This window comes from Olea europaea, chromosome 22 (genome assembly GCF_002742605.1).
Source record: "Olea europaea var. sylvestris chromosome 22, O_europaea_v1, whole genome shotgun sequence".
NCBI classification, from domain to species: domain Eukaryota; kingdom Viridiplantae; phylum Streptophyta; class Magnoliopsida; order Lamiales; family Oleaceae; genus Olea; species Olea europaea.
Window position 1 is genome coordinate 14,123,002 of NC_036258.1, and position 14,967 is coordinate 14,137,968.

Consider the following 14,967-nt stretch of genomic DNA (forward strand, 5'->3'; position numbering starts at 1 on the left):
GTATTTTGGTCGGTGGATTTTGGCCAAAAAGAAATAATTATTGGGATTGAATTAATCTCTAAATCCTAATTAAACCCTAAACATGTTAAAAGGAATCAAATGCATGCCTTACTTTCATCAAGAATGATGTGCACTATCTAAGGGTTAACCCAGAAATACATCACGGGAATATACATTGAGAAGAGATCAAGCAGTAGTTGGACAAGGACCCACTCCTCACTAGCCATCATGTTTGACCATTTTAAAGCCAACAAATGTGGCTTTACTTTTTTACGTCAATGTCGCCAAGATAATGATTTCAATATTGTAGAAGAATTAAGCTATTTGTACAATGTTAGTTGACTAACATTGTTGATAACGTTGGAGGTAGCGAAATTCGGACCAATGATTTAAAAAATAATTTCCGATAATTTTAAAAATGGATAGATGTGATGATACCAACAAATGTTGTCATCCATTATTGTACAAATAAAATTGTACAAGTAGCATGATTGATCCTTGGTATGAAATACAACATTTGAAGTGTAGAAAAATCTCCTACCTTCCAATTCTGTTTGTTAACCTTTAAAAACAGTAAAAATTGTCAAAATTAAAAAGAATAATTACAGTTACAATCTCAAACTACCCTTTTTTTTTCTTTTTTCTTTTTTTGAGAATGCCAACTGTTAAGATTTGGAGTTCCATCTTAAAAAGTCAACATTATTAAGATAAGTAGTCCAAAAGTGTAATACAATTACAAAGGGAAAAAGAAATTTAATTCCTAATTTCATTTAAATACGTAAATTATAATGTCAGGTGGGTTCTCGATAAGGATAGCACTTTTACAAGGCTACATATAGCATGTGCTGGAACTTATGAAACAAGAGGGTGATCGTGCATCCCTCGACAAGATTATCACAAATACGAGGCTGCATTAGCATATGTTTCTACATCTTTCTCGATCAAGCTCACATCAAGAAGCATGAATATTTTTAGATTCATAATATTTGCTTGCTCAGAGTGTGACTCGTGTTGAGTTCAAAGTCTTTCTTCTTTATTTGATATTGTTGAATTATTAGCAAGTTTGAACAGTGGTCCTTGTTGGTTTATTCCTCTTAACGGTGAGAAAAATATATATTTAGACGAGAATGTCACAAGTCAAGATTATTTAGCACCGATAAGGATCAATGGATGCTGAGGATTTTGATTTGGATAACAGTTAATAATTTTGAAACTTGAGGAACTAAGTTTTGAAGTCAAAATTTGTATCAAATCAGCCCAAATAATGAAGTACGACTTAGCAAGAAAATTATCATATCAATATTGTGCTCATTTTCAAGATCATATTAAATATTGAATTATGAATTAATTCAAGAAAAAAAATTAATTTGGATAAGTCAAATTCGAGTCGAGACAATTAAAATAAAATACTTAGTAAATAATATTAATTTCCAAATTATCATATCAATAGTGGACTTATATTAAAGCTTGCATTAAATTATTCAATGAGTCAATCGTGTATCATGGGCTCGACAAAAATATATTTTTGAATAGAACTGAATTAATCAAAGTTGAAGCCAACCCAAATTAATTATGGTTAAATGAATTAATAAGGAACAAATTACTTTTGGTTTGCTCAAAAAGGGAGAATTATTGAGATTGGATTAGTCTTTAAATCTTAATTAAACCCAAAACGCGTTAAAAGGAATTCCACTCATTGACACTTTCCACGCGTCTCTCTCTCTCATATTTATATAATTTATCATGAATGATGTGCCATATTTCTCAAATGCATTCCCAGACAGGCGGCCCCACATGAAAAAAAAAAAAAAATTTGCCAGGGCCATGATGTGTGTGGTCTGGCAGGGGTTGTACCTGCAGCACGACCCTTCTCAAATTATCTCCATTCCTCTTTATGATCGAACCAAAATACACGCATACATATGCACAAAACACGATTGCTTGCAAAAGAAGATCTACAGAGATTTTTAAAGATTTTGTACTATTAAAATTTAAAACCTAAAACTTAAATTCGCTCTTTTGCTCGATGTCAACATCATTTGTGGATCAAATATACATATCTAATGGAAAAATGAGACATTCCATCCTCTTTTTTTCTTTTTTCTTTTTCATTGACTTGCCTGTGTATTTGCCACCTTATCTATTTCTCTGTTCCAAGTGTTCTTATTTATTATCGCTATAAAAGAAGAAAGGGGAAAAGGTAATGAAACCCAAAACAAATAAGTATGGAAACAGTAAAAATAGAAAAATCACTTTCATGGCACCATTCCTAAACTCAATGAAGGATTGAAATTTTTGAATTTGAAGAAAAATCGCTTTCACGGCACTATTCTAAAATATTTAGAAAGGGATGTGAACTGTTGCGCTTGGACTTAAGTGGAAATATATTGAATGGAACATTACCACACACATTGGTCAATTGTTGGATGTTTGAAGAACTAAATATTGGAAACAATGACATAAGTTACCCATTCTCCTTTGGGATGGAACCTCTTCCGAATCTTCGAGCTCTCTCATCGAAGTCCTCAAAGGTGAAGCTTCCATTTCCTAAGCTTCAAATTCTCGATATGTTCTATAATGAGTTTACTGGATTTTTAGAGAACTTCAAGGCCATGATTAATGTGAGTGAAAATGAAATTCATGCCGGATTCTATTTTTCAACTATTTTGCTGAAGGGGTTCGAGTATGAGCTGTAGATTATCAAAAGAGCTTCTACAAGCATTGATCTATTGAACAACAAATTTCAAGGAGATATTCCAAGTTCTATAGGAAAGATGAAGGGCTTCCATACTCTGCACTTATCTAATAATAGTTTTACAACATCAGGTGCATATTTATGAAATGTTAGGGACCTTCGCTGGCACAAGATAAATGTTATGGTAAAGTCTATAAAAAAATGTAAAGGTTATAGACTGTTACTGCAATCTTCCCTATTTGTAAGCATGATCGAACATTCTATGGGCTCGTTTCAAACAGTTTCGACTTTTACTTCTATTTTTTATATAAAATCTTTTAAAGGAAGTTACCTTAAATTAATTTTCTTTAAAAACTCTTCAAGTCAGGTAAATCATTTTTTAAAAAAAAATATATCCAAATACATTAATAAGCAGCTTCTCAAAAGCAATTTTTAACTTCTAAAATTTTTTATCGAAAGAATTTTAGTTCAATTTTCTTTAAAAACTCTCATACTATGGCTTAATTGTTAATACAAACAAATTGTGCGCTTTTGTTGACTTTTGTTCAAACGGTCGATAATGTTTGCATTATACCAGGGTTTCCCTCCAAATGAACCGGATCAGTCAGTGGCGGGCCCAGCTGTCCAGATAATGCCCGCTTTTGATGATTCAAACCCGGGGATCTTTGACTTCTGCACAGCCCGAATAAATAATTTAAGGTTTAGCCCATCTTTGGGTTCATTTTAATGATATTTTGAGGAAAAAATATATATTTAATTTTTTTGAAAAATGAATATTCAAAAAAGAAGAAATTTTTTGAATTTATGTATAATATATTTTATTCTTTTGCAATGATTAAAAGAAAGAAAGAAAGAAAAATGTATTAAAATTACTCCTTTAAGACCATTGATTGTCGCTCTTTGAACAGGCAGAGACGAACACACCATTCCAACGGCAGCAGGCGGCAGGTCGCCCAAAGTGAAAGGAAGGACCCTCATATTGGGGGAACCTGGGGGAAGGGATCTTGCCCGATTGCTTTAAAAGACGCTTGACCCCCTGGTTCCCACCTGTCCTGTCCAAAACTATGGAACTCATCTGACACGAGAAAGAAGGCTTTCCTTAAGAGAATTCGTTCCTATACATAGAACAAGGGGGCCTTCACCTGAGGGCTTGATGCTTCAAAGACTGCAGTAGAAGACCCAAAAGACAAAAGACGATAGCGCATTCTACATCTAGTGGTTTTGGTTTTAATAGAACCCAAACAGGAGCTTATTGTTATATTATGATTTATGTGCAAGCATATTTTCGAATAACGTAGGAATCAAATAAGAATTTGGTTATCTTTCCAGGTATTTAAAAATGTGTATTTTTTTTCTCCTATACAACTTTTATGATTTAGTTAAGGGCTATTACACGTTAAAAATTTTATTTAGAGTATGAATGGAGTTATCTTAAAGTTAAACAACAAATGTACGACTTATTTTTAATGCGGACTTACGTAATTCAAAATTAGTCAACATAAAACATACATTGAGAGCATCATTAAGATAAACCACCCAAAATTGCCGTAAGTCAAGATGGACTATAATTTCTTTTTAGAAGTATCAAGAAAATAGATAAATGATAATGCAAGCCCCTTGTTTTGCTTAGTTAAAAAATCATATTAGTAAAAAAGTTGATGAAATGTGTGGTTGAAAATTTCTCCGTTTGGTCTTCTTTCCCTCCCTTATTTTTAACCACACAATCTTTCGTAAAATAATATTACACGCAAATAAAAAAAAATCTTTCTTTTTCAACCACACATTTTTCATAAAAACATCATTCCAACTATTAAAATTTGGAAAGAACGGGGGCCAAACGGGGCTTAAAAAAATTTATGCAAACAGAAGCAAGAATTTAGGTTTAAAAAACTCAAAAAAAATTTAATAATAAGAAAAATAATTGATTATCAAAGACAAAAATTATTTATTTATTTATTTTTCACAATATGAAGAATTGCTACAATGATATAATCTCTCTCTCACACACACACCTGAATCCCTAAATGACAACCAAGAACACTGACACGAGATTTACAGCACTGGAACTATTCGACTCTTTGAAAACCTATGAAGAGAACTTATTAAGTGCTACGCTAACGACTATCTCTTTCTTGATGTGTTCTTTGGCAATAGATAAGCACCTCTTGTCCAACTATATGCAGTTATGCACTATTTTATCAATAAAAATCCTGTCAAAATCAATGAAAAAATATTTAAAAAGTTACACAAGTGGCTAATAATTGTGCAAGTGCTCATAATGTGACATTATTGCCCAAACTTTAGTGGATTTTTGCTTCTTATAAGCCAATTTATCAACTAATTCAAATATATTTTCAGTGAATTCGCATTCTGAACGATCAAGAATTATACTTTTAAAATATTGGATCAAAGTTATGCATACCCGTCACATGCATGAAATTATTCAATAATCTTAGAATAATTGTAAAAAAACTACTCAAGGAAAAATCACTTTATATTTTTAAAAAATTTTGAAGTATGATCAAGCATTCATATAATTATCAATAAGAATTTTATGAAGATATTTATTTAAAATGACGAATAATGCAAATGGGAAAAAAAAAAAAAAAGATTCTTTGCTATCCACTCCAACAAAATTATTGTTTATGACTGCATAAACAGAGCTCGATCATAAAATACCAACAACTCTAAAGATTCCAAAGAATAATGATTTGACTTTTATTCATTTATTTTATTTCATTTTTGCAATTGGTTTGAACTCCAATAATAAAGTTGTTACGAATCCTTAAGATAAAACCTTTTTAAAAATAACAATTCTATTTCTCATTTCAACTTTAAGGATGTCTTGTTATGCTTAAAATTATTTTTAAAAAGATACTTTTTTCTCACTTAAAGTTGTAAAAATTTAAGGGACCGCCATTATTTCCACATACGTCCATTCTTCATACCTCCATCATTCTTTTCGGACTCCATAATCCATTCACATTCTCCATCGAAAAAGGATCATGTCCTACATAAAAGCTCTCTTGATTGGTATATGTATTGCCCTTCCATGCACGAGTTCATCGGGTAAACAAATTATGGTATGTGACTGCATATCTATAGGGGTTGATAAAAGTAACACTCTAAGATATAGTGAGAAAGGTTGAACAAGTGGTGACTAGACTAAATTTTGTGATATTTATTACCTTGACAATGCCGTATATGGAAAACAATATAAAATATATATCTTGAAAATTCTTGCTTACTAAGGTAGAGTTGTGAGACTAGTCTTTAATAAGATTAATTTGTAAATACGTATTTTAGTTTGCTAAGTCTAATATGCGTGTATAGACAGCTAATTGTATCCGTCCTTTTTGAAGGGTTTGTTCATGACGGCTTATTTTTGATTAATTTATCTTTAATAAGTCTTAAAAGTATTGACAGCTAATCTTAGATACAAAAATCTAGGTACACACACTATGTAAGATGGGGAAAAAAAATCATAAATCAGGCATTAAGTATCAATTTCAAGCCTTGAGTTTTTAAAAATGCAAAAATCAGTTATTTATAAATTAATTAAAAATATCTTATTAATTAAATATAATAAGATCACAATTATTTAATTAATGGCACATGTACATAATTATAAATCACAACTTATTTATTGATCACATATTATAAAATTAATTAGTCACAGATTATTTCGAGTTCATAAATAAAAAAAATTTTAGGTCACACTTTATTTTGTTGGTCACAGATAAAAAATATAGATCACAATTTATTTATTGGTGACATATTTTCAAATTTATTGGTCACAAAAATTATTGAATTTTAAAGTCACAGTTAAATAGTTAGTCACATATACCAAATAATGGGTCACATGCCACTGCTATCAACACTATCACCACTACCACTACGACCACTTGCGACCATTCTCACAACTCCAACACGCCACCACCACTAAAGCACAACCCCACCACCAACAAAGCCACCACCACTAAATCCAACACCACTGCCACCCCATCTTCCTGTGAACAATAATATGCAACATCACCACACCCAAAATCAATAGCCCTCATACGTAAAATCAACAGTCTAGTCGACCAATTACACATTATCATTTCCTCCGTGCCTCTCCATCCATCTCGATCGGTCAACTGAGCCAATCCCAACCACCCATCCACGCATATAGCAGCGACGTCCATCATTACCAGTGGTCGATTATGGGTGCGGAGATAACTAGAATACTAGAGAAACCTCCCTCACGACGCCCGTAACCTCCAGTACCTCTACATGCACAACCAACTAAAACTACCTAAAATCCCCCCAACAACACCAAAACCACCTCAAACCACCATTACCACCATCACAAGTAGCATCAACACCACCACCACACCCCAATCAGATTTACCACCACGGCCAACATCACACCACTGCACCACATCATCACAATACGATGACAACATGAAAACCACCACAAGCAGATCTGTGGTGTCACGTAGCAGTCGCTACTAGCACAGCGTTGTCTCCCGCGATGATTCAATATTTTAAATGAAAAAACGAAGAGAGAAGGAAGAGAGAGAGAGAGAATGAATAGAGAGGAAATATTACGGTTTGGGGGTAATACGGTTGGGGATTGGTTGATTATATTAATAATATTATTAATATAAATACTTAAATTAATACCTGGTATTTGAACAAATAAAATGTATACTTGATTTATAAATTGAAATTTTAAAATACCTGTTGACATGTAATTTATGAATTCTTAATAATCCACCCTCTAGAGTACTCAAATTGGATCAATGATCAATTTCTAGGTTTCATCATAAAATAATTGATTACTTCCAATTACGTAAATCAATATTTTAACCGTACTCGTGGGCTCTTACGTCAAAGATGAACAAAAAAAGCGACATGTTGAAGTTGTGAAATTTAAAAAAATATTGGTAGGAAAGCTTTTCGCCTTAGATGTCCCGTGTGAGCAATGTTTTGATGAAGTGAAGTGGAGAATGTTTGAGTCACAATCATTGGTGAAAATCCAACATCCTGGAAACTTAAAAGGCTATGTCAATTAAGTATGAAAATACTAACCAACGTATAAGGGTCTGTGTTATTTCTTGTAATAAGACTAACCTTTTAGGATGAAACCTTAAGGTTTAAAAAGATATTAGAGTCTAACATACTTAAAAGGAACCACCATCTTGTAGAGCATGATAATGCAGTTAAGTATAAAATACTAACCAACATATAAGTGATTGTGTTACTTCTCTTAACTACGTTGGCATTTTAAAATAAAATCCAGAGAAGTTGCCACAAGCAAAGAACGAGTCTTTTATTGGTTCTCATTTCTTAATGTTAATTCACCTCATAATATATTGTTATTTAATCCTAGTATGTGTGATATATTGTTGTTATACACTATATGTGGCATTTTTCATTGTTGACCTGAATTAAAATATCGTACATACTTATGAGCTCGACTTACCTCCAGCAAAAGAAGCATAAATTAATCTTACCCCATCTCATTGATTCTTACGTGTTTTAACGAAGTGAAAGATCACTTTCCTTTGCTTTGAATTGAAATTGTGAGAGACAGCACAAGGCTAGTCCATCATGAAAGCTCCTCCCGAAGAAGGAGCTGTGCTTCAAAAGTAGAGCTAGCTTTGAGATTTTGAATGTCTTGTGCGAGATTTTAAAATTGTGCCCTTTCAAATAACTAAAATATATATTAAAAAAAATTAATATTATTATTTTATTGCAAAAATATGATAGTTAATATATATATTTTTTAACATATATGAACATAGGAAAAACATAAATAAAGCTCAAAAGTATCTCCGAACTTCATCAAAATTCATATGTCCTCAACAAAGAACCATCTAAGCCACTAGCCTCTACATGCAATCTCATAAAAGCAAACCTTGAAAAAAAAAAAAAGGTACATAAATCAAGTCAAGTGTAGAGCTTGAAATACTACAAATCATGTAAAAATATTTCTTATTGCATTTTTAAATGCAAACTCACTAATTAAATTTTCGTAATTAATATTTTCTAGAAGGTCTTGCTCAATAGATATCAAAATTGATTCATTCAATTGTTCATGTAACATGGTTGATCGCAAATAAGATTTTAATAACTTCAATTTTGAAATATTTCTTTCAGCAGATGCAGCTGTAACAGGAATTAAATCAATTTTGATTCTTAAAAAATCTGTGTATCACCAATCAAACGAAAAGAGAGTCAAAGGGTAGTAAAAATTCAATGAATCAATTTCGTTATTAGATTTCACTTATTAAATTAGTAATTATAAATTATGAACAATGAAACCATTTTCACAATTAATTGATTTCACTTAATAGTAAATCTCTTCACAGTTAATTGATTTCACTTATTAAATTAGTAATTATTAATTAAGGACGGTGAATCCATCTTCAGAACATTGAAAAAATATTAAAAAGAAATTTATATTTTCTTGAATATTCAGAGAAATTATTGAAGAAAAAATATGTTAAGGAAACAAAAACTAACTTGTAAGTGTTCAACTTCTTCGGAGGAAAATTTTGTCGTGCATCCTCAATCCTCAGTCTCCACGTTCAGGCAAAGCTTAACAAGTTCTTGCAAAGCAAATTCAAATAAGTGAAATCATGGAACGAAATTGACAAAAATATAATAATAAAAAAAAAAGATAACAGGTAATTCAAATTTTCAGCAGGTTTAATGAAAAATATGAATCGTCGATCGTCGCTTAAGGAAAAGGCAGAATTTTTTGGAGCCAGATTAAAGATGACTGGAGAAAAAGACGGTTGGTTTCTCCATTCTTTGGATCAATTATCTTTGAGGCAATTGAAAAAGACGATTGAAAAAGGCAGTTACTCAATTTTTCTTTCTTCTCTCAATTCTCTGGCCGACTTGATCTCTTTTCGATTTTTTCCTTTTTTCTTATATTATTTAAGGTAGAAATACTATTTAAGAATATTTTATTCAAGGAAAATTATAATTATTTAGTCACATTATTCTTAATTTTGATATCCTATGCATAATAATAAAAATTTTATATTTTAAAATTAATATATATTTTAAATATTTAATTATAAAAAAATATACAACTATAACACAAAATTTTTTTGGTGCCCCTACAATTTTGAGGTTCTATGCGGTCGCTCAACCCGCATGTCCTTAGGACTGCCTCTGTTCAAAAGGCTAAGATTCTAATGGCGCTACTAAAAGCCCTTTGTTAGGTCAATTCCGATCACTTTGGCCCCTTAACCTTGAATCAAATGGTTTTGCATTAATCTTTCCTCAAGCTCTAAGGAAATTGGCACAACCAGGCATCTCAAAGATGAGTGGCCAATCCCAATTTATGAAGAAGATCTAGATTCAAATGAAGTCGCAAAGCATCTAAACTACCCATAATTTATGTAATTACGGGTTTGTCCTCAATATTCAATCAATTCATTTTTCAAGATTTCGTTTGTGCTCATGTTGATGAATTTTATATGGATTTGGCGAATCATATATATTCATCATATAATAATGATGCATTCACTTCTAATAAGATCATTTAATTTACTTATAATTGATTCTTAATTTGCATATGAATAATCACTTGTTACGAAAATTCCTATTTTTGTATTTGTTTAACTTTTTCAAATGTTAACCATCCTCAAATATCAATCATGCCACTTAAACAGTGAAATTTGATAGAAATTTGTGACATGCAAGACTTGACATTTATTTATTGGAATGTGGAATTTAAAAATAAAAAAAATAGATAAATAAAGGCGAACCATAGTTCATCATGTCAGCTCTATCAGTATTTCTTGTCAAATTTCCCTATTTGAGTAGCTTAATTCATCAAAAAATAGCAATCAACCATAATGTCATAATTGACTCTTCAGCTTTCTTGCTATCTTTAATCTAATTCATTTCTCGAATTTATTTTTATTTCTTGATAATTATTGATACATAATATCGAACATGAATCGATTGTACAATTAATAAGATTTTTTTATAATATTTATAAGTATTGTACAATCCATATTGTCATCTAAAAAATAATAATAAGAGAGAATTTATAAGGATTGTATTATGTAACATATTGCTAGATACGTACTTAATTTGGAGACTAGGAGTGTCTAGGTTCAGAATGAAAAATTCATGATTATCATGACAAATGGAGAAGACATAAAGGGATTCGAAATCATAAAATAAATCTTTGACATTTGTAAAATAATTGGGCATGTGAAACCAAATCCTCGTCATGTTGTTGTAGAAAGGTATGTATTTAACGATTTGTATGGAGTGGATTATAAATATATGTTACGTATAATAAAAGATTCAATTTTGCGACTTTTATTTTTTCCAATTTTGTGGGTGGATGTAGCCTATACGTAACCATTATACTGTTTTTTTATTTCTTTCCTCCAACATTTTTTTTTTGGAAAACGAGCCGGACAATTCATTTAAATTTCACCTTATAATTGTTTTATAAACAGAACCAAGCCAATCATCACATTCTTGAGTTGGATTGTCCATCCTAACATGATTCACCTACGGTCACGCGCTAATTTATGCTCTTGTTTGGTCTTGATTAAAATTGAATTTTAATTTAAGTCAAAATCAAATATCAATATTAATTATATATTTTTAAAAATTTCTATCAAAATTTATTAAAAATCTAATTATAATCCCCACCAAACGAGGTGCGAATGAAGTTGGTCAAATTCTCATCTTGTTTTGAAGGATATGAAGTGTCTGATTGGTTTGATTCAACTAGTTAACTCTATTATCAACCCATTATGCCAACATAATAAAAGAAAAACAAATATTCGTGTTTGTGCATAAGCAAAAATATCGCGGCAACTACTAATCGATGAGCTTTAAAATGAAGACATCCATTTCAAGAATATACATATATAGTCCCCAAGTAATAGCTTAGTATTATAATCAACAACTCTCGTGATTCAAGAATAGAAATATATTCACATCGAAATCAAATGTGTCAGCTAATCGCTTTCAAGTCTCTTTTTTCAAATATCTAAACATTATTTCATTAAAATTCACAAAGTCAAAATCCTTGAAAAGACTTGGCTTGATTTAATAATGACGAGATGATTGATAAAATATCGTTTTTAAACACAAATCTCTAACGAAATTTAACTATAGTTAAGAATTTGTTAACATCGCCATCTTTTTTTGCTTATTCAATGTTTGATAAAATTAAAATAAATAAATATTATTTATAGTTAATGACGAAATTAAGTATGCATTAATATAATTGAACTTGCATACAGTTATGTACTTAACTTAAATGTCCTAATCGACATGACCATTGCACTTGGCCAAGGCAAAAGATTCAACGTTGACAATATTTATACTTGACATCGTAATTTCGCATGATATTAAAGAGACTTTTCCTTCCTTTCCATCATGTTTTCCTTAAGGGTTGCGCCTAGACATGACCAAACTATTTCGGTTGCCCGAGCTGATGGTGGCCCAATGATTGAAAAGTTCGACTTGAGCACAACACGGCTAGATTCCATATAGACTGCACCATGGACCAACCTACGTGAAAAAGGCAAGTCAACCTTGACTAGTCGGCAGTGGATCCTTTCAATTTGAGCTCCCATGTCGCCGGTGCTTAATCTAACTACATATAGTTAGGAAAAAAAAAAACATTCTATTTAGAGTGACAGTTGAATCTAATTAGTGAAGATGCATACCAAAGTCCCTTGCCAACAAAATGGGAGAGAAAGTCCTGGAGGCCTTTGTCCTTGCGAAAGAATTGGGGTGAAACGAAGAAGACGCATTAAATTAACCCCCATATTCAACAAAAGACCAAGAGACATGAGGATAAGCTCGTCCTCGTCCAAGGGGAGGGACTTAAAAAGATACGTAAATAGTGAAGAGACGAAATTGAAAAAAAGAGTACATCAAGTATGCAAGACCTGAAAAATGAAGGCGGGGCTTTCTCCCCCGTTTTACCTCCGGCGTGAGAATTAGTTTTCAGACTTGGAAAGAATATATTTGAAAATCAGATGGCTAAAAACGAGAATGGGAGCTAAAAAAAATCATCCCTTACCTGCGTCTCATCCGGGGGTATTTATAGATATTAGGCACTAGGTAACCGCTGGGCGGTTGTGATGCCACGTGTCCCACGATGATATTCCCACTACACCCACGTTCTGAGTGATGAGTCCTTAACTTCCTGTCTGAAGATTGTACCTGTATCAGCGGCCATGTAACCTTGTCGATTCGTTAAAGGTTTTATGGCTAAGTGTTTGGACAAAGGATATCATTCCCGTTGAAGATTTCGCTTAGTGGTAGAATGATTTCTTGGGGTAGCGGTAGAGCGCTCCCTAGACGTAGTGGTAGAGCGCTCCCTAAATGTAGTGGTAGAGCGCTCCCTGGGTGTAGTGGTAGAACGCCCTATGAGGGTCGATGGCCTTGCATCGGTGTGCTGTGATCTGCCTTGCTCGTCCTCGGGGGTGTCTCCTTCTACCAACCTATATCATTAGCCCCTCTATCCCTTGTCGATGTTTTCGGCAAGGGGTAGCAATTTTAGGTTGGTTTGAATTTTTTTTTTTTTAATAAAGAGAAAAGAATAGTTCGTATTAGCAAATCGAATCATATAAACACGATCGAGTGGCCATTGTACTGTACACATGAATCCTCATGAATGGCTTTAATATTGAAGGGAGGTTTCCCTCCAATTCCCCCCCAAAAAATTTGAATTCTAGTGTTATAAAAAGGGGGGGGGGGGGAATTCTCATTCTAGAAAATCACTTTCATTTTCTCTCAACTTCCTAGATTTCCTCTCTTCTAAGGTAATTTCCTCTCTTTATTTACATCCAAAGTCTTGCTTTAAATTTTTTCTCTTCATCATTTTTGTTGTCATGTATAAAACTATCCTTTCTTCTCCTTCCAATGAAAAAAGTGATGGGGGGTGTAGTGATTCGACCGGACCTTAGTCGGAGGATGCCGGCGGGAGTCCGACCGACCCACGGGGGGGTCGGTCGCCGGCCAGCGGGGCTGGTTGCTCGACCAGCCCCGCTGGTCGACCAGATGGTCGACGGGTGTCGACCAGTCATAGGGCTGGTCGAGCTGGTCGACCGTCGGCCAGCCTTCGGGCTGGCCGTCTACCGCCGTCCATTAATTCTCGTGGTTGGTCCGGTCCTTCGATCCGCCCTTGTAGTGACTCGCCCCCTTCATCCAGCAAATCCCTTTATGATAGTGATAGTGAAACTCATTCGGTTGACTCTCAGCCATTCGTTCCAAATCTCCCAAAGAGACACATTGGTTCTTCCAAATCTCCAGGCCAAAACTTGGAAATCGGGCGTGACCCGTCCGGTGAGGTTGTCCCCTTTGATATCCCAAAAAGTTATAGTCTCTACAATTCACCACTCAAGCTAGAAAAATGTCTAGGAAAGTATGACCGGGTTGATGATTACGTCTATAGAGCCCCTGGTCCTAAAGAAAGGCTCCCCGGGTCCGACCCCCGTGAGATAGCCATGTACAAGGATGTTATGGACGGGGGTTTTCGGTTCCCCATTCATCCCTTTTTTTGTATCGATTTTCAACGAGTTTCACCTTACTCCTAGTCAAATTAATCCTAATGCATGGAGAAAAGCGTTATATTTTCTGTACGTCTGTCTCAAAAAGGGAATATCACCTTCCATGGATCTTTTTAGGTGTATCTTCGAAATGCATGAGTTAGTTCAATGTAATGCATTTGTCTATTTTACCACTAGGGTACCTATGCAATTTCCTAAGTTTAGGAATTCGAATAGTGGATGGAAGTCCCGATTTTTCTTCGTCCGGCCTTCAAAGGGTAAGTTTTCTTTTAACACAAACTGGCGACACCCCCAAATTCGTCTCTTCAATAGCCAAGTAGAAGCTACTCCCTTTCTAGAAGCTCAAATCCAGGACTTGGTTGATGTTCCGCCCCTTGCACCTGACTTAGGGTCAGTCCTTACCATGAAGAACATGTTGAAAGTGGGGATGAGTCGTCCAATTGGTAGGTCGTTTATGTTGTTTTTCTTTTTCTCTTTTTTTTTTTTTAGCATGCACACACGTTCATTTATTATTTTTGCCTTTAGCTCGTCGAGACTAACGAGCTTGGATGTTTGTTTCAGGTATGGACTTTGATCTTGATGAGGTATTGAAGACTCTGCCAGGAGGAGATGAGGGCCTTACCCTCGTTGATGGTAAGCTTTCATGTTCACCCCCACCCTCTCTCCCTTTTTTTTTTGGTACTCTACCTTGTGAGTTTAACTGATTTCAACTTA